Source organism: Ixodes scapularis, unplaced genomic scaffold (genome assembly GCF_016920785.2).
Source record: "Ixodes scapularis isolate PalLabHiFi unplaced genomic scaffold, ASM1692078v2 PGA_scaffold1__304_contigs__length_218370807, whole genome shotgun sequence".
NCBI classification, from domain to species: Eukaryota; Metazoa; Arthropoda; class Arachnida; order Ixodida; family Ixodidae; genus Ixodes; species Ixodes scapularis.
Genome location: NW_024609846.1, coordinates 193765428 through 193788926, shown reverse-complemented (window position 1 = coordinate 193788926; position 23499 = coordinate 193765428). Strand labels below are relative to the sequence as shown.

The 23499-nt window shown below is 48.3% G+C and overlaps 1 protein-coding gene across 1 annotated transcript in view; it reads left to right on the top strand.

Moving 5' to 3' along the window:
• The first annotated feature begins 21630 nt into the window (after window positions 1–21630).
• LOC8039973 (putative phospholipase B-like 2) overlaps window positions 21631–23499 on the top strand; it is a 91084-nt gene continuing 89215 nt past the window's right edge. Inside the window, exon 1 of the mRNA XM_040213540.1 lies at window positions 21631–21725. The gene's annotated coding sequence lies outside the window, so the exon portion shown is untranslated. The remainder of the gene's footprint in view (window positions 21726–23499) is intronic.

Below are 23499 nucleotides of genomic sequence, written 5' to 3'. Positions count from 1 at the left end.
ATGCAACATGTTTTTAATGGAAATGAATGCCGAAATAGAGTATAACAGGTTACCTAAATTTAAAAAAAATCGAGGGTGGGTTTTTTTTTTATTCGCATCGGAATTTTTCTTTGTTTGATTTTTTTTCCATGTTTGACTAAATATATCCTAACTATTGTATCACACAGATACCTTAGTTATTTTTTAAATGTTAGCTATATATTAGTAGAATAATATCTGCAAATTATATCATAATGATTAAATTATTTCATGAGATACAGACCTCCAAAGTTTGCCATTTGTCGTTCGAGCAGGCATGTTTGTCAATTTTTAGAAAAATAAATAAATTTTAAATAAATATGATTACTTTATATTACAAGCAAGCTATACCCATAGTTTGCGCCTAAAACGTATTAGAGTTCTCCTAATATTATCGCTTCAGTTATTCACTCTCAAACGGGCCCCCTCCATCAGTGCGCGTTAATGCAACTGTCCACCACCTCGTGCCTTACGATTTTTCCTGTCCCCAAGTATTTTTTCTGGTCAAAACTAAGTTTGGATTCGTACATACCAGACACTAGACAATAACATATAAAAAGATCAGTTGATTTGAAAATGTCGACTAGCCATCCTTTGGTCGATCTTATCTGAAATCACCCAGTTGCTAAAGAATTGCGGTTGATGTAGCCTAACATGCGGTTAGTACTAGAAGAAATGTTCTGAATATGAGTTGTCTATGACAGCTTTTAGTTATATGTACGCCTAAATATCTATATGATGATACTGCCTCTAATTGGGCATTGCTTAGGAGGTAGTTAGGATAGTCATTCGATTAGCGATATACTCGCATGGTCTTGCATTTGCTTGCTCGCGACGTCAGCGCACTATACGCTGGTGGTCATTAAGATATGTGCTTGCTGAGAGTATCAAATTTGGTGATACAAAATGCACTCTTCATAAGGTTGGTGCTCAGTACAAAGCATGTATTTGACAGACACAAACTATTCTCGTTTGGTGCAGCGTCTGGTACCGAGAAAACGCTCTTTCTGGCAAGAGTGTTTCTGGAAACCAAGTAGTTTCCGGGGTCAGGCTTTCTGATCTCTGCCGAAGATGCGGGGGGAAAATCTGCGCAGGGATATGCATGACGTCAGTGACTCCCACGAGGTGCCGGAGGGAGGGATGTCAGCGTTCCAAGTCCAATTGAGCGGTTTCCACGCTTGACACCACCGCAGATGTATTTAGCGAGCCCTTCATTTGACGCAAAAAAGTTTAATTAACGATGAGATATCATTAAAAACAAACTGATCCGCCGCCATACAAGGATTGTTTGTGCTGCGAAAGCGTCCCGCCCTCACTTTCTTCGTCGCCTTTCTGACATTGTAGCGTCGCATCACAAAAACCTGACGTTTCCGACGCGTGATGCGCGCGCCGGAGAGAACGCCACGAGATATCTCAGTCATGCGAATACCGCTTTAGAACACTGCCGTGGTCGAGATAAGTTTGATTGAACTGCGTCGGTTTATTCTAGCATAGCAATGCAGGTAGGTGTGAGTCGTGCCGTGTCTGGTCGCGATCTGGTGGAGAGAGGGTCCGCGCGCGGAAGTGGCGGGCAGGTCACCCGGCGGCTTTGGCGATGATGATGATCGACGGCGGTGGTGATGATGATGATATCCCGACAAACACAGTATGTCTTTAATAAAGCTACCCCCCCCCCCCCTCCCTTCTTTTCTCTTGTCGTTTCTTTTTTAGAGAATACTTCTTGTTCCAGGGAGACTCCTTAGTTCGTTTGGGGGTGCTAATTCGACATTTCTCTGTGTTACTTGTTAACAGTAATCCTCAGTTGCTTTTATTTGCATCTAACAAGTGTGAAGTTTAAACAAAATACGGAGTTGGGTCAAATCGTGGGGAAGAATATGAGAATGACACTCCTGTAAGACAGAGTGGCTGCCAACGTTCGGCTGTCCCTCTGAGTTTACTAGGATCTTTGTTTTCAGGTATTCCTCCCGTACACGCTTGTAGTTTTATGTAGCGTCCGACTAATAAGTCACATCTAGTCCTTTCAGCACTTCCATTCTCAAAGACAACTTTCTGAGACATTGCAACAAGAACGAAAACATGTATAGATGCTTCAATGATGTGCACTTGTACAATGTGTCGCGCAACAATTTTGGTACTTTCAGTCAATACCGCTAAGAACTAATCCCTGATAACGGGGACTTGTAAAAACACCTTATTAGTAAACATATAATTAAAACAGCGCAAACTAACACAAGGACAACTAGAAAAAAGGACAAAGACGCAGCCCTGACTCACGACCAAAGGCCGGTTCACACATGCAGCGAAGCGCTGATGTAGCGCTGCTCACGTCTCGTCAGCTACTTATTGTCTGCCTTGAGCAACAGTTTTGGCGTGGAGATACAAAGCTGGTGAGCGCTCCTGTCAGCATGCGCTGAGCGCGAGGTCAGCGCTATGCTTGTGGCGCTCCGCTGCATGTGTGAACAGGCCTTTACTCTAATTTACGTCTTCATAAAACACATCAACGTAAAAAGACAAAAAAAAAAGGAAGAAAGAAGAATCCCACATGTAGGACACCTTCCCTGTCATGTGCCATCCGAAAAATTTCTAACAAAAAGTACCAGTACAAAAAACAAATAAAAAAGGAAATTAGGTTGTAAAGAAATATACAGGGTGTTTTGTTTTATTCGTACACATTTGTTTAAAAAAAAAAACATGTAAGCTGCACTAATGCGGTTTGTGCAGGTGGGTTAAACGGCCAGGCGAACATTTTGTGGCTGGCTAATCTTTGGGACAAGTCGGCTAATTAACTAGAATTCGTTAATTAACTTTTTAATTAATTAGGTACAAGGCTAGCGGCTGCGGTTTGGCGCCCGCGCAATGTTTCCGTCTCTTATCTATCCCCAGCCTTGTACAGTACCTGCTTCACAAGCGGTAACTTCAGCGCACTACTGCGCTTCTCATGCGCTCAAAGTCTTTCTAAACATTACTGATTTAAGGGTTTTCAACGACGCTCAGCAAGTTTATAATTGAAACCACATGTCTATTTCCACTAACTAAAAAGTTAATTAACGAACTTTAATTAATTATCCGACTTATCGCAAAGATTAGCCGCCCATAATAATGTCCGCCTGGCCGTATCGCCGCGCGCGCAGCTGGCGAAGTAGGCAGCGCGCGCGTGGCCTAACAGTTATCGTACCTGGCTCCCACGCGAAAAGCCAGGGTTCGATTCCTGGGAGCGGCGCATCTTTTTGTTTATTCCTGCAGACTAGTATTCTGGTAAATTCGAGAATCCTAGTGTGCCTTCATGTGCGCTTTGCTTAGGGTGGTGGCATCTCGCCATTTTGTCTCACACGTTTATTTTTATTTTTTTGTTCAGAAGCGCGTGAAAGAGCGTGGCCCTGCACGCGTTGGTGGCGTTGACTGTATTATGGCGACATTTTGTTTTCGTTGATTTTTTTTGTATTTTCCCCGTGAGCGCGTGCTGTCGGCATTGGGTACTACAAAGGGTGGCATCACCCTAAACAGAAGGACATTGAGGCACCCTAGAGAATCCTGTTGCTTGTTCGAGGTCCGAATGTTCTACGCGTCGAACTTTCTACGCCGATTATTCCAGAAGCCCACGCATGTACATAAGGGGCTCCGCGTGGCGAGCCACAGTCAGTTTCGCCCTAGCGTTCGACTCTGCTGTCACGCCGACTTCGACGCCCGCGACGCTCTACTTCCTTCTGTTCCCTTTTAATTTTTGGGCACAAGTTCGCCCCATTAAACTTTTAGTTTGTTCAGTTATTATCGCCTCATCACTTGTCATTCGTGACATTTTGGTGGAGGTCCGGGGTATCGCATTCTATGCCCGTGGAGCGTACCCCTCCGAAGACATCCCGGCCAAGTGAGGTGCTCGACCCCGGAAGGCTACCCATCGCAGAAGACACCGACGCCCGAGCAAGCCGCCGTACCAAAGTTCAACTCCCGGAAACCAGATCCCTGCTGCACAAGCCGAAGGAGAAGATCCCGACAATGACCCGTCGTCGTCCTGCCCGTCGCTCCGCGAACGCCTTCTCCCTTCCTCGGCGAGACCTACGAGGACGTCGAAGACTGGATCAACCAGTACCAACGCGTGGCTCGTCACAACGGATGGAGCGACGAAAAGCACCAGCAGAACCTCTATTTCTCACTTGAAGGAACGGCAAGGCGCTGGTACGAAAATCAAAAAGCTTCCTTGACTTCCTTTGCAAGAACGAGCTGACGTGTACGTTCGCCAACCAACATCGGAGCGAGAGGGCCGAAGATCTGCTGCAATCCAGGACCCAGCGCCCCAATGAGAGCGTCACGAGTTTCGTGGAAGACGTCCTGCGCCTGAGTTCCGGCGCCGACCCTCAGCAACCTACGAAAAGAAGCTGCGTATTCTGATGCGCGGCGTGAAGGACGACATCTTCGGTGGACTCGTACGCAACCCACCGACGTCCGTTCAAGGATTCGTCACGGAAGCCGCGAATATCGAGCGTGCTCTGCAAGCCCGGGCCAGCCACTACCAGAGACTACCCGGCGTCAGCGCGATTTCGCAGTCCCCTTGCGACCTTGCCCACCACACCTCGGGCATTCATGAACTTATTCACGACATCGTCTGGGAGGAGTTTAAGAAGCTTCTGCCGACTGCTGAGCGCCCGGCGTCAATCTCCATTACCGAGGTTGTTCGCGACGAGGTTCAGCGAGCGCTCTTGCCGGATACCCCTGTCACCGTGGCCGCAGCCGACGAGACGACACTGACCTACGCCGCAATGGCCCGACGACCGCCGCCATCTGCTCAACATTACCCGTTGGTGCCACGACGAGACCCACCAACGCAGGCGTACCCCCGACGCAACGACGAAGTACGTCAGTACGACCGCCGAGAACAGCCGGCGCCAAGGAAAACCGACGTGTGGAGGACAGCAAATCGACGACCCATCTGCTACCACTGCGGGGAGGCCGACCATATCTACCGCCGCTGTCCCTACCGGCAAATGGGCCTGCGTGGGTTCCACCCAAACGACCCACGCCCGACGTACGGCGAACGCCCTCGCGACATCGAGGAGTACCTTCGACGCTCGCCCTCCCCAGTGTCGTCTGTCCGCCGTGAAGCCCGCTCCCCATCGCCACGACGTTTAGCGTCTCCAGCACCACGACCCCGCCGAGAGAGCCTGTCACCCCTGCGTCGTCGGGAAAACTAAGTGCGGCCACGCCTGGAGGTGACGTTGCCGAAAACGACGAAAGCAAAGAGCCTCCAAGAACGCCGGTGCACTCCCACTCTCCCGACGCCCCCCAGCGCACCGACGCGCCTGCAACGGTGTCCAACAACCTAAACGTTGTTATCGACGGCCTCGACGCATCGGCACTCGTTGACACCGTGGCAGACTACTCAGTATTGAGTGGGAGGCTCTCTCGCCGCCTGTGAAAAGTGACAATGCCGTGGGATGGACCTCAAGTACAAACCGCCGGAGGGCATCTCATCACACCAGTCGGGAGATGCACCGCTCGCGTCGAGATCCACGGTGAGACGTGCCCTGTGAAATTCGTCATTCTACAAGACTGTGCCAGAGACGTCATTCTCGGCATGAACTTTCTGTGTGAATACGGTGCCGTCATCGACCTTGGTGAAAACAGATTGACGCTGCGGACACCTGTTCCGCCTTCAAAGAAACCCCAAACACCGTCAACCGCCGTCCGAGTCGCTGCCGACCACGTGAAGCTGCCGCCGCGATCAAGTGTTGTCGTACCCGTCTTGACCGATCCAGCTACCTGCGACGAAGTAGTTCTGAAAGGCAGCCTTCAATTGCTCCTAGGAAGAGGAATAGGCGTCGCAAGAGGCGTGACTAAACTTAGGATGGGCGCACCGTGGTCGTCGTGACAAACTTCCGAAAAGAAACGCAACACCTCACAAAAGGTACCGCTGTGGGCCACGTCGAGGAACTTCGGAACTCCGTCGAAATCACCACGATTGCTGATGAACCATCGCCACCTCAGCAAGACACTACGCCGCCAGCGCATGCTTGACATTGAACCCAAGCTTCCAGGCCCGACACGACGGCAGCTGAGTGACCTCCTCGCCGAATACAGCGACTGCTTCGCGACGTCGTCGGAGGTGCGCCAAACCACCGTTACGAAGCATCGCACCGTCACCGAGGACGACGTGCTCCCCGTGCACCGATCGCCGTACCGAGTCTCCGTAAAAGAACGGGAGGTCATTCAACAGCAAGTGGAAGAAATGCTGAACCACGACATAATCCAGCCTTCAAGCAGTCCGTGGGCCTCTCCAGTCGTGCTGGTTAGGAAGAAGGACGGAACGCTTAGGTTCTGCGTTGACTACCGGCAGCTGAACGCGGTGACGAAGAAAGACGTCTACCCACTTCCCAGCATCGACGAAACTCTAGACCGGCTGCGCCACTCTCAATATTTCTCATCCATGGACCTAAAGAACGGCTACTGGGAGATCGAAGTCGACGAACGGGACCGAGAGATGACAGCTTTCGTCACGCCGGATGGCCTGTACGAGTTCAAGGTGATGCCTTTCGGCTTATGCACGGCGCCGGCAACATTCCAGCGTGTCATGGACACAGTACTGGCAGGGCTGAAGTGGCAGAGCTGTCTCGTCTACCCTGACGACGTCGTGGTGTTTTCAAGTGACTTCGACGAGCATTTGCGACGACTCCGAGCTGTTCTTCAAGCCATTCAGACCGCCGGACTCACACTCAAACCGTCGAAGTGCCGGTTCGCCTATGACGAACTGAGGTTCCTAGGCCACGTTGTTAGTAACAAAGGCGTCCGCCCAGACCCCGAGAAGACTCGCACCGTCGCGGCATTTCCAGCGCCGACAGACAAGAAGGCCGTGCGAAGATTCCTTGGACTTTGTGCCTACTGTCGACGCTTCGTTCGGGATTTCGCAAGGATTTCCGCACCGCTCACAAAACTCACAAAGGACGCCGAGAAGTCCGAATGGGCCGAGAAGCAGCGGTAGGCATTCGACGAGCTGAAGCGAAGACTCCAGACTCCTTCTGTTCTTGGACATTTCGATCAAGCCGCGGAAACCTAAATTCACACGGACGGAAGTAACGCATGGAGTTGGCGCGGTACTGTTTCAAGTGCAAGAGGGCGCCGAGCGCGTTGTCGCCTACGCAAGTCGGACACTGTCCAAGGCGGAGAAAAAATACTCCACGACTGAGAAAGGATGCCTTGCGGTCGTCTGGGCAATCACGAAGTTTTGTCCTTACTTGTACGGGAGCCCGTTCCGTGTAGTCACGGACCACCACTCGCTCTGCTGGCTTGCGAACCTGAAGGACCCGTCAGGACGCCTCGCTCGATGGAGTCTCCGACTACAAGAGTTCAACATGGCAGTGGTCTACAAGTCAGGCCGCAAGCACAGCGACGCCGACTGCCTGTCCAGAGCTCCCTTCGAAACCCCGTCCGGCTGCAGCGACCACAATGACGACGAGTGTTTCCTAGGAGCAGTGAACACCGACGACATGGCACGACGTCAACGGGACGATTCTGAGCTGCGGGCATTAATCAAGCACCTGGAAGGGGGCGGGAGTACCGTGTCAGGTGTCTTCTCACGAGTACTCCCTACCTTCGCCATTCGACAAGGTATACTCTACAAAGAGAACTTCGGCGACAACACGCCTTGGTTGCAGGTAATCCCGACCGACCTTCAGGAGGAGATCTTTCAAGCATGTCACGACGACCCGACGTCGGGGCACCTCGGTTACAGCCGAACACTGGCCCGTATTCGTGAAAAGTATTACTGGCCAAAGCTCCCCAAAGCCGTCCACCTCTACACCCGATCGTGCCACGAGTGCCAGCGATACGCCGAAACGAAAGCCCTTCCTTCAGGGACTGCTGTGGAAGTCGCCAAATTTTTTCATCAAGTCCAACGCCCTCCGGCACGGTGCTCCCGAAGTTCTGATTACAGATCGTGGATCATCGTTCATGGCACATATGACCCAAGAAATCCTCCGGCTCAGTCACTCCAGCCATCGTCGTACCACTGCGTACCACCCGCGGACCAACGGGCTGACGGAGCGACTCAACAAGACAATCGCCGACATGATGTCTATGTACGTCGACGTAGAGCACAAGACGTGGGACGAGGTGTTGCCCTACGTCACGTCCACCTACAATACGGCGGTTCAAGAGACCACTGGATTCACACCTTTCCAGCTAGTCGGAAGGTAAGGACCATGCTGGACGGAATGCTGCCCGATGAGCCATCCGACAATGAGAGCGACGACGCCCAGGCGGTTGCTCAACGCGCCGAAGAAGTCCGTCAGCTCGCCCGACTCATGATTCAAGACCAGCAACGCGTCGACGCGGGCCGCTACAACCATAGTCGCACGGACGTTCACTTCCAGCCCGGAGATGGGTGTAGGTGTGGACGCCCATCCGTCGCCGCGGCCTCAGTGAGAAACTGCTGAAGCGGTACTTTGGACCATACAAGGTACTTCGTCGCCTCGGCGAGCTGAACTACGAGGTGATGCCCGACGGAACACGAACATTGCCACGCAAACCACCACGACCTGAGGTCGTCCACGCCGTGCGCCTGAAGCCGTACTACGCTCGATAGGACTGTGGACCTTAGGTGATCCAAAGGACGCTTTAGTTTATTGTTCTTTTTTTGTTTTGTTGTGCGTTGCATCGGGGCGATGTACTTTTTAAAGGGGGGAGTAATGCCGCGCGCGCAGCTGGCCAAGTAGGCAGCGCGCGCGTGGCCTAACAGTTATTGTATCTGGCTCCCACGCGAAAAGCCAGGGTCCAATTCCTGGGAGCGGCGCATGTTTTTGTTTATTCCTGCAGGCTAGTATTCTGGTGAATTCGAGAATCCTGTTGCTTGTTCGAGGTCCGAATGTTCTACGCGTCGAACGTTCTACGCCGATTATTCCAGAAGCCCACGCATGTGCATAAGGGGCTCCGCGTGGCGAGCCACAGCCGGTTTCGCCCCAGGGTTCGACCCTGCTGTCACGCCGACTTCGGCTCCCGCGACGCTCTACTTTCTTCTGTTCCCTTTTTTTATTTTTGGGAACAAGTTTGCCCCATTAATCGTTTAGTTTCTGCAGTTATTATCGCCTCATCACTTGTCATTCGTGACAGTATAACTCACCTGCACAAACCGCATAAGTGTAGCTTTCACGTTTTTTTTTTTTTAAACAAATGTGTAAGAATAATAATAATAAAAAACACCCGGTATAACTATAGATCGTTCCACCTCAGGTCTGAGCGAAGCCAAAACTACGGCGCGAGCCCTAATTCTTTGTGCGCCCTTGTGTCGCACGCTGCCTCGTGGTGTGTGGGCGCCGTTTTTAGGCTGCATGTACGCGCTTGTAGCCGTAGGATCACTCGCACGGAAATTTAAACAAAGTATTAAACAAACTTGCCCAAACTCCGAACAATATCGAACTCTTCACTGGATAGCGTAACCGACTGTGAGCTTACACATAGATCGGGACCGTGTTGCCGAAAGTAAAATGCTTCTGAATTTCCCAAGCCATTTTCGGTGAATATCGATACCAAAATGGCAATGCCACCTAACCGAGGTGAACAGCCACACTCATCGCAATGAACGGCTAGGTGACCCGAAGGTGAAGACCTCAAAGAAAGAGAATGCTCCCGAGCTCTAACACTAATAGTACATCTGCCAGTCGGCCCATTTTACATTTATTTTACAATTTACATTTTTTAGCATTTTACATTTGGCAACATGGTCCTGATCTATGCGTAAGCTCAAAGTCAGTTTCGCTATACAGAGTTCAAGTTTGTACGGAGTTTGGGCACGTTTGTTTTGTAGAGGCTAGCAACGACGACATCGTCTTCCCCGCATCACGCTCCCCCGAGCCGCGGACCTTCCTACACCGTGGCCGCGGAGGAGGCTGGCATGCACCGGGGATACCCGACACCAGCTTGGAGGGCCCAATATGGGGGCCAGACGGTCAGACCTCCGTGCGGGTAGACTGAACCACTCAAGTCGCCCCCGCGGCAAGAGAGGAGAGAAGAGAAGAGGCGAGACGCCTTACGAGCAGCGCCCGTTTAGGGCGCATGAACATTCCTCGTAGTTTTAATCTCGTCATTCTTATGTAGTCCCCCATAAAAATAAATCGAGTTCAGTAGAACATTATTTGAATCTACATTGGTGACCCGGACAAGCGAAAAGCCGACCTCAAGCGCTACGATGAACCATGAAGATAATAATGCTTCTGCCAACTCCTCAACCTCGGCGCCCCCTGCGGAAGGTCTCTCCGTCGTCGCCCTCAAGCTCCCACCCTACTGGCCTGCGGATCCAGAGCTGTGGTTTCTGCAAGTGGAAGCGCAGTTCACGACTCGGATGATCACCGCTGATCGCACCAAATATCATCCCATCGTGGCCAGCCTTCCACCAGACATCGCCACCGAGGTACGCGACCTGCTCCTCCAGCAACCAGCCACGGATGCCTACGCCATCCTCGAGCGGCATCTGATCCGCCGCACAACAGCTTCTGAGGAAAGGCGGTTACAACAACTCCTGACCACCGAGGAACTTGGTGACCGCCGACCTACCCAGTTCTTGCGCCGCGTGCAGCAGCTGATGTGTGAGAAGACATCTACAATCGACGCTTCGTTCCTGCGGAACCTGTTCGTCCAGCGCCTGCCCCACAACGTGCGCATGATCTTGGCGTCCGTGGAGACCTCGGGATTGAACAGCTGGCAGAGCTCGCCGACAAGCTGATGGAGATTTCGACCCCGGTTGTATCGGCCGTCCAAACCCCTACGGACGTGTGACGTAGAGGCTTGCAGCGACAACATCGTCTTCCCCGCAACACGCTCCCCCGAGCCGCGGAGGAGGCTGGCATGCACCGGGGATACCCGACACCAGCTCGGGGGGCCCAATATGGGGGCCAGACGGTCAGACCTCCGTGCGGGTAGACTGAACCACTCAAGTCGCCCCCACGGCAAGAGAGGAGAGAAGAGAAGAGGTCAGACGCCTTACGAGCAGCGCCCGTTTAGGACGCATGAACATTCCTCGTAGCTCTAATGTCGTCATTCTTGTGTAGTCCCTCAGAAAAATAAAACGAGTTCAGTAGAACGTTAAATGTATCTACAGTTTCATACTTTGCTTCAGCTTCCGTGGAAGTGATGCTGCGGCTACAAGCACGTGCAGAGCGCAGCACTGTTAGCGCGAACAAGCGACCCCAGGTTTATTCAGTTTTCCTCTTTGAAACCAAGTTATTTCATCCAAGTTATTATTGCTACGGACATTTAGTTCTAGAATGTAAGCGATAACATTTGGTAATCGCTAATACTATTCAGAAGTAAAATGCGAAAATGCGCCGATGCCGTGTTCGCGCTAACAGTGTCGCGATACTGTACATGCAGCCTAAATACAAGGCCCGCACACCACGAGGGCGCGTGCGAGATAGGAACGCCCAGAGCATTAGGGCTCGCACCGTAGTTTTGGCTTCCCTCAAACGTGAGGTGGAACGATGTATAGTTATATATATTTCTCTACTATTTAATTTGTTTGCATTTTTTGTAATGTATACTTTCTGTTAGAACGTTTTCGGGTGGCACATGGCAGTGAAAATGTCCTACATCTGGGATTCTTCTGTTTTAGTTTCTTTGCCTTTGCCTTCTTACGATGACGTGTTTTAAGAAAACGAAAAAGAGAGTAAGTCGTGAGTCAGCGCTGTGTCTGTGTCCCTTCTTCTACTTATCCTTGTGTTCGTTTGCGCTGTTTTAATTATATGTTTACTATGCAGCACTGACTAGCACACCTCCAAACATTACACCCATTGCTGTTCCCCTCCGCGCCATAGCAGACGCAGAAAAAATAGAAGTAAGTAACAGCCTTCCCGTCCCCAACTTGCAATTAGAACAAGCAGCCACGTGATTCGATGCTAGATATATAGGGTAACTCAAGTCACCAGGCTCGATCTAAAATGGACCGTAAAATTCAACGCCTGCACGTAGCAATCTAAACTTTTCGTGAAAGGTGTATTTCATAGGTCGGTTTTATCTTATAAAATTACAAAGCATAGTTCTCTTTCTGTAAAAAATAAGGCCAAGAAACTTGCCTGGGTCAACGGCGGGTGGTGACCCAGACGACCAAGTCGAGGTGCGGTGTGTTTGACGCTCTTATTCATAGATGGCGCTACCTCCTTGTTTCAGTCAGAGCTCTGGTTTCGGTTTGCTTTTAAAGAAATATCGAAAGTGCACGCGTCGACCGTGGTTTATTGACACGAACATAATCGTTTTTCTAATCTATCTTTGGCTTGAAAATAAATGCAGATAGAGATAGCAAAACTTCAAGTAACAAAAATAAAAGTAAATAAAAATAAATAAAATTGTCGTTACGCGGTTGCAAACGACAACGCCGACGGCGCTCTTGCTGCCGGCGGATTTCGTCTTCGTGTCGTCTGCTTTCTTTCGCTGGTCGGTTGCATCCTCGGACGCCGGTTCCGAGACATTTTTTTTGTCGCGGTTGGTTGGAAAACAGCCACAATGCGACACTTTGGACGCTATTTAGACCGCACTTTTGAGACACGGGAGGCTGCCAAAGCAAACTCCAGATAAACAACAATTAATGACTCTGAAAAGAGCCTGTCAGCAGAAGCCCGCGGTTTCAGCGGTTGTCAAAGCCGCTGGTCATATGTGCAAAATGAATAGATATGTGCTCTTCAATTCTCGTTGTCTTCAGTCCACATGTCCACCTCTAACTTGGAGGCACTTGTGCAGTCTTCGCTCATAATCCCTGAAGGCTGCCTCCCGCATGTTGTCCGCGATCGCATCGAAGGCGAATAGAATGCGCTCTTTTAGTTCCGTCATCGTGCGCACGCAAACTGCGTAGACCTGGGCTTTCACGAAACCCCAAACAAAAAAAAATCACAAATTGTGAGGTCAGGGAACCGTGGGGGCCAGAGCATTGTCAATGACCCTCGACCCATCCAGTTGCCGGGAAAGGTTCTGTCAAGCCAGTCTCTGACTGTGGTGGCGCAATGCGGGGGTGCTCCGTCTTGCTGGAAGATGCCCACCTCCCTTTGCATGTGCGTAACTTCCAGCTCCGGCAAGACGTCCTGTTCGAGCATGCGAAGGTAGGCGTCGCCAGTGACCGTGACCTCAAAAAAGAATGGACCGAAAACGCCTTCCCTCCAAAGTCCACACCATACTACGACCTTTGGTGACTGGACAGCCTCTTCAATGATCCAGTAAGGGTTTGTCTCGGACCAGCAGCGGGTGTTCTGCTTGTTCACGTGCCCATCCAGATGAAAAATAGCTTCGTCCGTGAAAAGCAGAAACGGAAGGTGGTTCCTGTTTGTGAAGATGCGCCCAAGTTCGTCCACGCAGAACTGCTTTCGCCGTTCATAGTCATCTGGCTGCAGCTGGAACAAGACCTGTGGCTTGAACGGATACATTTGTAGGCGGATCACCCTCCAGACAAAACTTTTACTGATACCATGTTGTCTTGCGACTTGTCGCAGGGACAGGCGTGGGTTCAATGCAAATTCCGCAAGCACGGCGTGCCGTTTGTTCTGCTGTGGCGACCTCTCTTCCAGTACTCGCAGACTGGTCTGCACACTGTTCTCCGTGTTGAATCGGTGTACCCAGCGCATGACAGTCCGACGGGTGGGTGGACGCCTACGAAAAGTGGCTCGAAACTTTGATCTCACTTGCCTCAGACTCCTGGTTTCTGTAAACTGAAGGACTACCTGTGCCCTCTCTTGGACGTTCAGGTGACGCATTGAGGCTGTTTTCTCACCAACCACGACAAAAAAAGTCTCGGAAGCAGCGTCCGAGGATGCAACCGACCAGCGAAAGAAAGCAGATGACACGCAGACGAAATCCGCCGGCAGCAAGAACGCCGGCAGCGCTGTCGTTATGCAACCACGTTTTCTTTTATTTTTGTTACTTGAAGTTTTGCAATCTCTGTCCGCATGTATTTTCAAGCCAAAGGTAGATTACAAAAAATTATGTTCGTGCAGAACCTCCCAGATAAGTGTACTATGCCTGTCAGCTCCGCTTTCAAAGCGGTACACGTGCCGTATACGGGTAAGTGGCGCCATCAAACGACTTCTATACTAAACCAAGGTAGGTGTAGCCAGGAGGCACTGGTGCGGCGTGACCGGCAAACGCTTCGTCTGCTAAAATGGAATTTCGGCGCTTTCTCAGGCGCGCACGGAAACAGCGTGCAAAGACTGTTAGCAGGTGAGTGGCGGAATAAATGTAAAGAATGTAATGAACATGAACGCAATGATCACCGCGAAGCTACTATTTAGTGCTCTCACAAGTCCGGTAAATAGTGGCGGAACTGCATGTGCGACCGCAAAACAGAGCATTCTGGACGTGAAAACGTCCTAATGTTCCGTCAAACAACTTTCCAGAGAAGTAGCGTATGTCTCAAAAAAATGTTATAGCACGCCTGTATAGGAGAACTGCGGAATGCTATATTTTGGTGGTTCAACTGTCCTTTTAAAATTGCACATACCAGCTCGGCTTTTGAGAAAATATAAAATCTGCCATTCTCTCCCCGTGTCAAAACACCTCATGTCTTATATCGGTTTCATGTCTAGGTCTCGCCTGCTTTCATCAGCTGCCACTAGCAAATAAAAAAAAAAATCATTTTCTTGCGCCGAAATTTATACCGAAATTTACCGCAATTTATACAGGTACGTGGTGTAGATGTCAGACGAGACCTAGATAAATCTAAAAAAAAAATCGGATTTGCAAGCTAACACAGTGTAATTGCCGGCACAAGTTCGGCTAGGTACCGGATTTTATTTCTGAAAATAAAAAAGGAGTGGGCCACTGGGACGTTTGATAGACAAAAACGGGAACGATATCAAGGCTGTCCCGTCCACGTTTTTGTTAAATCAAGCGTCCCAATTGCCTACAACCACATTTTCTTTTTTTTAGATCGAGATACGTGGGAATTTTTTCCCACGTATCTCGATTTTTATTTATATATTTTTTTATTTTTCCTTGTAACTTTTGGTTGAAAAAAGTATTTTCTTGATAGTTTAATTAACTAAATTCAATACCTAACCGCTCTTGCGTGATAAATTACAGTGTTGTAGCTCGCAAATACGAATTTTTTGCGATTTATTTAGGTCTCATCTGACACGTAGACCACATAGCAGTACGAGGATTAATCTAGCTTTATTACAGATGTGGTGACATTTCATATATTTAGAAGCCTGTTTGGGGCGAAAATATTGCAGATATCAGCACTGGTATGTGCTAGGAATCATTTACAATCAGCGTCATTTAGCGCTAGCCTACTTGCTAATATATATGACTACAAACACCTATACGTGACGAAAAACAAACTCCTGGAAGATAGATTAAGGAAGTGGTCCAGTAGCTAACACTTTACCATTTTGAAAAATCAGCTGACAAAAATCCAGCTTGAGTTTCGAAAGCATTTATTCACAAACATTTGTGTACTTCGCAATGGTGTTAAATAAACCATTCTAAAACAAAAGGACACTGACACCCCCCAAAATTTATTTTTGTATTTTTTGCCAGGCGATTTATTAGGGTATCAGTAGACTACCGAATCAATATGTTGCTACAGCGTCACGTATATTTTTAATAAAGTAAAAAAAAGCGCAATTGCTTGGAACCGCAACCGAAACTGGACTGGGGAGTCTAGAAGTTTTTGCGCGACACAAGGGACAGTAAGGGAGTAGACACGGACAAGCCCCCCTACTCCCTTGTGTCGCACAAAAACTACTAGACTGCATCATGAACCAACCAGGCCTACAAGTTTTAATGGACTGGGGAGGAAGAAGAAATCAAGAAAAAGGATAGAGGTGGCGGAAGTCACGTGGCTGTGATACTCCCCCCACTACCAAAACAACGTATTTGCGGCTTTTAAGGAGCTACAAATAATGGGTATCATATGTCTTTTTCATTTCTAATATTTTATACCTGCCTTCGATGACGTACGACTCTGATTATCTTTGGTGGTTGTGTCTAAACCATAAAAAACGGCACGTGGCCACGGAAAAGAGAGTGAGCGCGACTCAAACCGGCCAGTTCTCGATCGGCTGTTTTCGATCGGAAAGAAAACAAATTTTGAGCAGCGAAGTGTTTTCTGGGTAGTTGGGCTCTCCTATGTGATGTACAAATAGAAACCTTGGCGAGCATAAATACACTGTCAGTGTCCCTTTAAACCTGTAATAGGTTCTGCGTTTTTGAATAAAGCCAATAAAAACCAGAAAGCACTCGCCGATAAAAATTTTGTCAATTTAGATTTGTCTTAAAAACTCCAAATTGTTTGGGTCTGCCAGCTTTAATAAACCCAACCGGCCTTTATATCACCGTGGTTCCGCGAGCCAGCTTACGATCCACCTCGTTTTTAGTGTCAATTTCCGATTGTAGGTGTCACAAAATTGATGTTTAGTCTTTTATAATAAAAATAAGGTATCCTCTGTACAACCATAGTCGAATATGTTTCACACATGAAAAGGCTCCTTTAGTAAATTTGGAAACTGCTGCTTTCTACCTTTCATTCACTTCGGCTAGAAAAGCCACCCTGAATTTTATGTACCACAAACTAAAGCTCCGAAAAACTCTGCATGCATTTTGCTCAGAAATGAAATCCAATACGCAGAACCCCAAATAGGTTACAAATAAACAGTAAGTATACTCCTTTTACAACAATGCACTCAGTTTATCAGTCGATGTTCACATATGTAAAGAATGTTGCACACAGAAGATGACAAAGCATTTAATTGCAGATACCCAAGTGATCACTATTATATTCAAATAAGGAAGAGAAAAGGATGGTGCGGCCCTAATCATGACGTCCAATTTCAGGCATGACCTGCTGCATGCCACATTGTGGTCCAAGCAGACGGAAGCCAGGTCAGGAAGGGAACCTTGCACTCCACGAAATACCATCAGACCCGGATGAACAAGCGAGCTGGCTACAAGCAATCAAGAGAGACGACTGGCTGCCATCAACCTACTTCATGGTTTGCAGTCGGCACTTTGTGCCATCCGACTATGTTGAGGGCAATCGTCGGAAGCTGAAGAAGTACGCTATCCCAAGCATCTTTTGAAGCATGCAGCCTTCAAATATCACTAAGATGAAGGACGCTATCAGAAGGAAGTGCAGCACTTCATATTCATCAGACGTTCCCAAGAAGAGGCAATGCCTGGACACAGGCAGTTCGCAAGTGACTGATGCGACATCAAGCTCTACACTGGACACTGCACCGACCTCCTCTTCGTGCAATGAAGGTGCTGAACGAATCCAAATCATCTGTACATCTCAAGCGAGCACCTTGGAGCCTCAAAACAGGCAGGCATCAGAAGTGTCAGACAGCAGGCCATGCCAACAGCCAGTGCTGCTCACCCATCAAGGAACACAGGCAGACGTTCGAAAGATGTCAGCACAAACAACCTTAGAGAAACGTAAATGGACCCGACAAGTCACCACCCTGCGAAACCAAGTGAAGAGACTCAAGAACACTGTTGACAGATACAAAAAAGACTTGGAAAAGTTGCGAAACCTGAGGGAAGATGATGTCAGAAATTTTCTTAACATCCGTGAACAAGCAAAGGAAAAAACGTGTCGGCTATGTTTGTAGTCCACCAAGTCAAAAACTACCAGAAAGCCCAGAACATACCATCCGTCGCTGCATTTTGTTAAGACACATTTCTACAGAGGCCTATGAACACGGAAGATCTGAAGAGCGTTTTAAACTTCCCAGCAGGAACACTCTGCAAAGCTACACTGGAGCTGCCTCAGGTCACACTGGCTTCAGCGACTTGGCGAAGGCTCGGCCTCCACACAGAACTGCACAACGTGGCAAACACACAATCAAAGACATGCTCTCTCATTATTGATGAGATGCAGATCAAACAGAGCTTGCAGTACAACAAGCAGCAGGATGTCTTTGTGGGTCAAGTGGACCTGGGACCATGGACTGAAAAGACCAAGCAACCTATCCTGGCAAATTCGCTGCTGTGCTTTCTCATGAATGGGCTCAGCATTCCGTACCGGATCCCTATTGCCCACTTTTTTACCAAAGGGTTAACAGGAACAGAACTGGCCAAGCTTCTGCTTCATGTCTTGGGCAAGGTGGAAGACGTTGGCTTCAAAGTATTCCGGATTGTAACTGACAATCACCGAGTGAATGTCAATGCAATGAAGCAGCTTTGTGGGGGACTCCTTACACATCATATCCTGCATCCAAATGACCCGGAGAGGATTCTGTTCCTTAGCTTTGAGTATGTTCACATCTTGAAGAATATACGGTCCCGTACCTGGAACGCAACTTTGGAAAGGACAATGAGATCAAGTCCTTCTACCTCAAGAAGTTGTACGAGCTCCAGAGAGAGGCGGCTGTCAAGCCAGTCAGGTTCCTGAGTCGCAAACATCTTTTCCCTAGCAACATATAGAAAATGAATGCCAAGAGAGCAGTCCAGCTCTTCTCCCCTGAAATGACCGCTGTGCTCAAGCACCTCCAGGAACAAGCTGGCCACAGGAGTGACCTACTGTATGCGGACGCAGGACCAACCATCTTCTTCATGGACTCTGTGTACCACTGGTTCATTTTACGTGATACCAGTAACTGCACACAACACATACACCAACGCTACCCGCATGTGCGCCAGTATGATCACCTAGACGACTCTCGTCTGGAATGGCTCGAGTTTTCATTCCCAGCCTATCTCGAGCAGATCAAGAGCACGGAAAGCCCATCACAGTTCCTGACGACAGAAACCTACGAAGCCCTTCTCTTGACAACATACTCGACAGTTGCATGTGTACAACACCTTCTCACCAAGGAAGAGTTTGGATTTGTACTGACCAGGAAGTTGCAGCGACGCCATTGAGTCCCTGTTTGGCTCATTGAGACGATCTTAAGGGTGCAATGACCAGCTTAGCGTTCGGGCTGCAATCTCAGGAATTGAAAAGATCCTGAAAACTGGTCTCATCACAGCTTCCCAGCAGAGCAATGTGTCACATGCTGCCTCGACCTCATCGGGTATGACTTTAGAATCTTAGAAAAGCTGTCAGATCCCAATATACAATACCTGCCAAGCCTCGAGCTGTCGGTGACAGCGCACGTTGGGGGCTACATTGCCCGTGTTGTACAAGAACACTTTTCATGCTTCTTCATACCTATTTTTACAAAGCCGAAGACAAACAGTGCCTTGCAAAGGACCACAAACCACCTGGACCGGGGAGGCCTTTTGTACCCCTCAGATGAACTCGCCCATCTTCTCAATGTCCTCAGGATGTTTGCAGCGGATATGTTGTCGTACAACCTCAGGAATTGGCAGCCCCTCGAAACTCTTGTGATGTTTGCACTGCCAGCAGTGTATGACTCTCCTTTGCTGCTCTGCCCAACGAACAACAAGGCTCATCGCCGTGAACTGATCCATCTTGTCTGCACAAAGGTCTTCAGACCGCTCCTTGTTAACTATGCCTTCTGTCACACAGACAGGAACGATAGATTTAAGATGTTTGCACGAAAGCCTCTATCTCGGAAGTTTCAGAAGGTGAGGTAGAGTGCACGCAAAGGTAGATTAAGCAGTGTTTTTTTTTTCTACCTATAGTCAAGCGGAACTCTGTTCATATGTATTTTATTTTTCCTTTAAGCCTTGGCATTTCGTGATTTTGTGTCCGAGTTGGTCTTTCTGCGCAAATTATATGATATATGTTTAAAGATTATATTTGATTCCAATGAGTTTACTGAGTGCCTTTACTCCCGCTAATAGTTCCAGCACCTGCTACAAGTCGGTTTTCCCCTAAATTTGGTCGGATTTCCAGCACTCGTTACTGCAACGCTACTCGGTCACGTTCCACCAGTAACATAGCACAACACTGCGGCAATGTTTTGTGTTGATAGTTTGTTTTAATGCGTTGAAACGCATAAATTATAAAAAAAGAAAGACAAAATGTTGTTGCAAAACTTTCAGCAGAACTGCTGTCCCATATTGAGACACAGCTCGATCCTTGCTTATCACTGCTCACGACGTAACTTTTTTTTCATTTACATAATTCAACATGCTGAATATTTAGACATGATGCAATATTATTTTATGGAAAGCCTTTGACCAGCGCGACTGCGTAATATAGAAAGCCGAAATCTCGACCGGCGTTTCACTGCCTTGCCTGACCTTTTGCTCTTTTCTGACGTTCGAGCTTGCAAACCCTGCTGGCCGAAATTATTAATACCGCAGCGCTTCCCCTACTTACGCACGGCTCAGGTTAAGATTGCGTTGTAACCCAGATACTGCTCCTCATCCGGAGTTCGAGTCCAATCACAGCGGCTCATGGGATTCTCACCGAGTTGCAGCCGTGCGCGCCGATATTTGGCCATTTGGCCGCCGAGCACGTGTGGCGAATATTCTGCTCCCTTCGGGAAGGGCCATGGGCTTCACCGCACAACGCAACATGTACGCCTAGCTGGCGCCACCACGCGGGAACCACACGCACTTTTTGCCGGCCGCCTTTGCATCGCCGGAGCCACGAGCTGACGGGCATAGTACGCTTATATAGGAGGCTCTGGTTCGTGTCAATAAACCACGGTCGACGCGGGCACTTTCGCTATTCCTTTAAAAGCAAACCGAAAACAGAGCTCTGGCTGAAACAAGAAGGTAGCGCCATCTATCAATAGGAGCATCAAACACACCCCGCACCTCGACCTGGTCGTCTTTGTCGCCGCCCGCCGTTGACCCAGGCAAGTCTCTTGGCCTTATTTTTTCCAGAGAGAAAACTACGCTTTGTAATTTTACAAGAAAAAACCGATTTGTGAAATACACCTTTGACGAAAAGTTTAAGTTGCTACGTGCAGGCGTCGATTTTTACGGTCCATTTTAGATCGAGCCTGGTGACTTGAGCCACCCTATATACCGTGAGTGATTCCCCTAGTCATGCCCTAGGGTTGGCAAAGCGTAGAGCATATGCTGAGCTTTACACATTCTTTCGGTTCGGCTATTGTGCTTTTTGATGGAACACCAGTCATGTCCAGAATGTTTGGGGATGGTGATCGTCATGAACCCGATCACTCGACTTGGACACATAACAGTCGAGCACGTCACGGTGTCACGTGACTCGCGGTGCGAAGTGGTGATGTCATGAGGCGTCAAGATATGAATAAAATTAATTAATCTAAAGACGTTCTCCATTTCAATGCACTTGATGCAGTAACTCACGTTACGACATGGTATTACTTGACAGCATGCCTTGACACCATGACGTCATGTGACAACGTGACACATCATTAATCAACGCCGATACAAAAGCACCACAAAACGCCACAATATCTCACACCTTGCAAACCTGCATACGAGGATTTGATCAATATATAAAAGTACAGCGTCCAATCTTTTTTTTCATGTGTTTATTTTGTGATACTCTTAGAAAAGAAAAAAAAAATTACCGTGAACCGTTTTCAACCTGCTACGGTTATATTTTTTTTGTTCAACTCCGGTTCAGTTCCAAGATCACGGCGAAGATTTCGGTTCGGTTCAGTCATGGTTCGGCTAAAAATAGCAGTCCGGTTCCGGCTTTTAGTTCGGCTTGGTTCGTATTCTACATTCTGGTCTGCATGCACTTGTCCGAGTATCACATGGCAAGCTTGTCAGTAACCAGTGGAAGGAGACCCTTTTCGCTGGAATCTCCTGCAGATATGCGGGCCCGGCTCGCAACCGATAGTGCGTCCTCTCGGCTGTTAAACCGCCAGTGCACAGAAAGCGAGCGAGAAGAACGGGTGAGTGTTATACTTCTCTCCGTTTACTACAGCTTTATATCCTAATAATGCCTATGTCTTTAAACTAGTCCCCTTCGTATTCTGGTTGTTTTGAGTGCTATAATGACTGCATTACGACAGACCCAGAAATTTTCTTGACGGTTATAGTATAAATGCATTCTTATGCCTCAAATAAACTTTCTATTTTATTATTTTCTCTAAGAAATAGAAGTCATATAAATTATAGGTTATACACTCCCATTACATCCCCTTTATAGAGCAAAGGTATTTAAGGCCAGTAAAGCCGGACATTATTTGGAAACACACATTTATTGTCTATTCGTTTTGCTCGTGCTGATGAACACACCTACTTGCTTTAATGCTACAGCATTTTTTTTTTTGGTGAGTTATAAATGTTGAAGGTCAAATTATGTTATGTGAAGACATTGAGAATAACCTAGCTTCTGTCGACGGGAGCATCATAATAGCAACCTTAAATGCAATCACAAGCTAAACAGAAAAAATCAAAACAATTTTGAAAGGTACCTGCATTGAGCTGAACCCTATAATATAAAAAAAAAATATAAACAATATCCAGCTAGCTAAAACTGCCCCCCTCCCGGCAAGAAAGAAAAATATTTTTAAACTGGATAAAATTACATGTGCAGTTGAAGATATATTGGACGGCTTGAAAAGCAGCAGCTTTAGGAATAACCTTATAACGTTCGTACAAGATGAAAAAAAAAATAGAGAGGACAATAGTACAGCTTCGAAGCCCCGGTGTATATTTAAAGACTTTTTTTTATCGTCTTCATTCCTGGAATCGCAAAGCTTCATATTGGGCAGAGCTGCCCAACTACACGGCGACCTTGACACCGGTAATTTTCAGAATTGCGGACTTGATTGTACATCTACAAATACAACAAATGTCACAAAGTGCGTGGCTATAACTTTTTTTATAAACATTGGCTTCTTTGGACTGTTGCAATGAACAAAAAAAAAAACAGATGCGAAGTACACTGGTACAATAATGAAATTTGAGTAACAATGGTTTTTCACGTGAAACGTGCATTGTCTCGTCAAAGGGGTTGGGGGGCTCTAAAGTTGTGCTATGCCGAAAATTGTTACAGCCGATTAACTGTATGCTGATTGGCTTAGCCAGGTGATGACGTCAGGCCCCCTACCTCGACGCTGATTGGCTGGTCCGGGCTCTCGAAGAGCGCCAGGTGTTTAACACCCGGTTTGCGCCAGTACCCCCATTTCAGGAATGACTATCGAACGTACATGCCAGGCGTTAAGAGAGTCGCCATATTATCCGATGAAAAGCGCCGGGGGCGTAGACGTCCACCCCAAAAGAACCGGACTAAAACCACACGTTTCACGAGCAACATAGCAATTGCCCAGCGATTTGGCATGCATTTTTTTCACAGTCCGTATAAAGAAAACCTGTACACATGGGACAATGCAAAAGGTGATAGAAACCCGTTACACCACAGCGTTTTTTTAGCTCGGGATGACTCCACAAAACCAAAGTCAGCATTCAAGAATAGGACTATTTTAATAGCGCAATACTGTTGTACTATCGGGGAAAAATGAAATGCGAACAGAGAAGCGCGTGGCTCGCGGTACAGGCTGCGCCGCCTGGAAGTGAACCTAGGGGCGAGGGTGCGTGGCCTACTTCGATGTGTTCACGCCCCTCGATTGGCGCTCCCCCAGCTTCGGCAGTGCGCCTCTCAGCGCGTTGAAAGCTGTCACCGCTATCTTTGCCTGCTCGGCGAGTGCGGCGAGCTTCTTT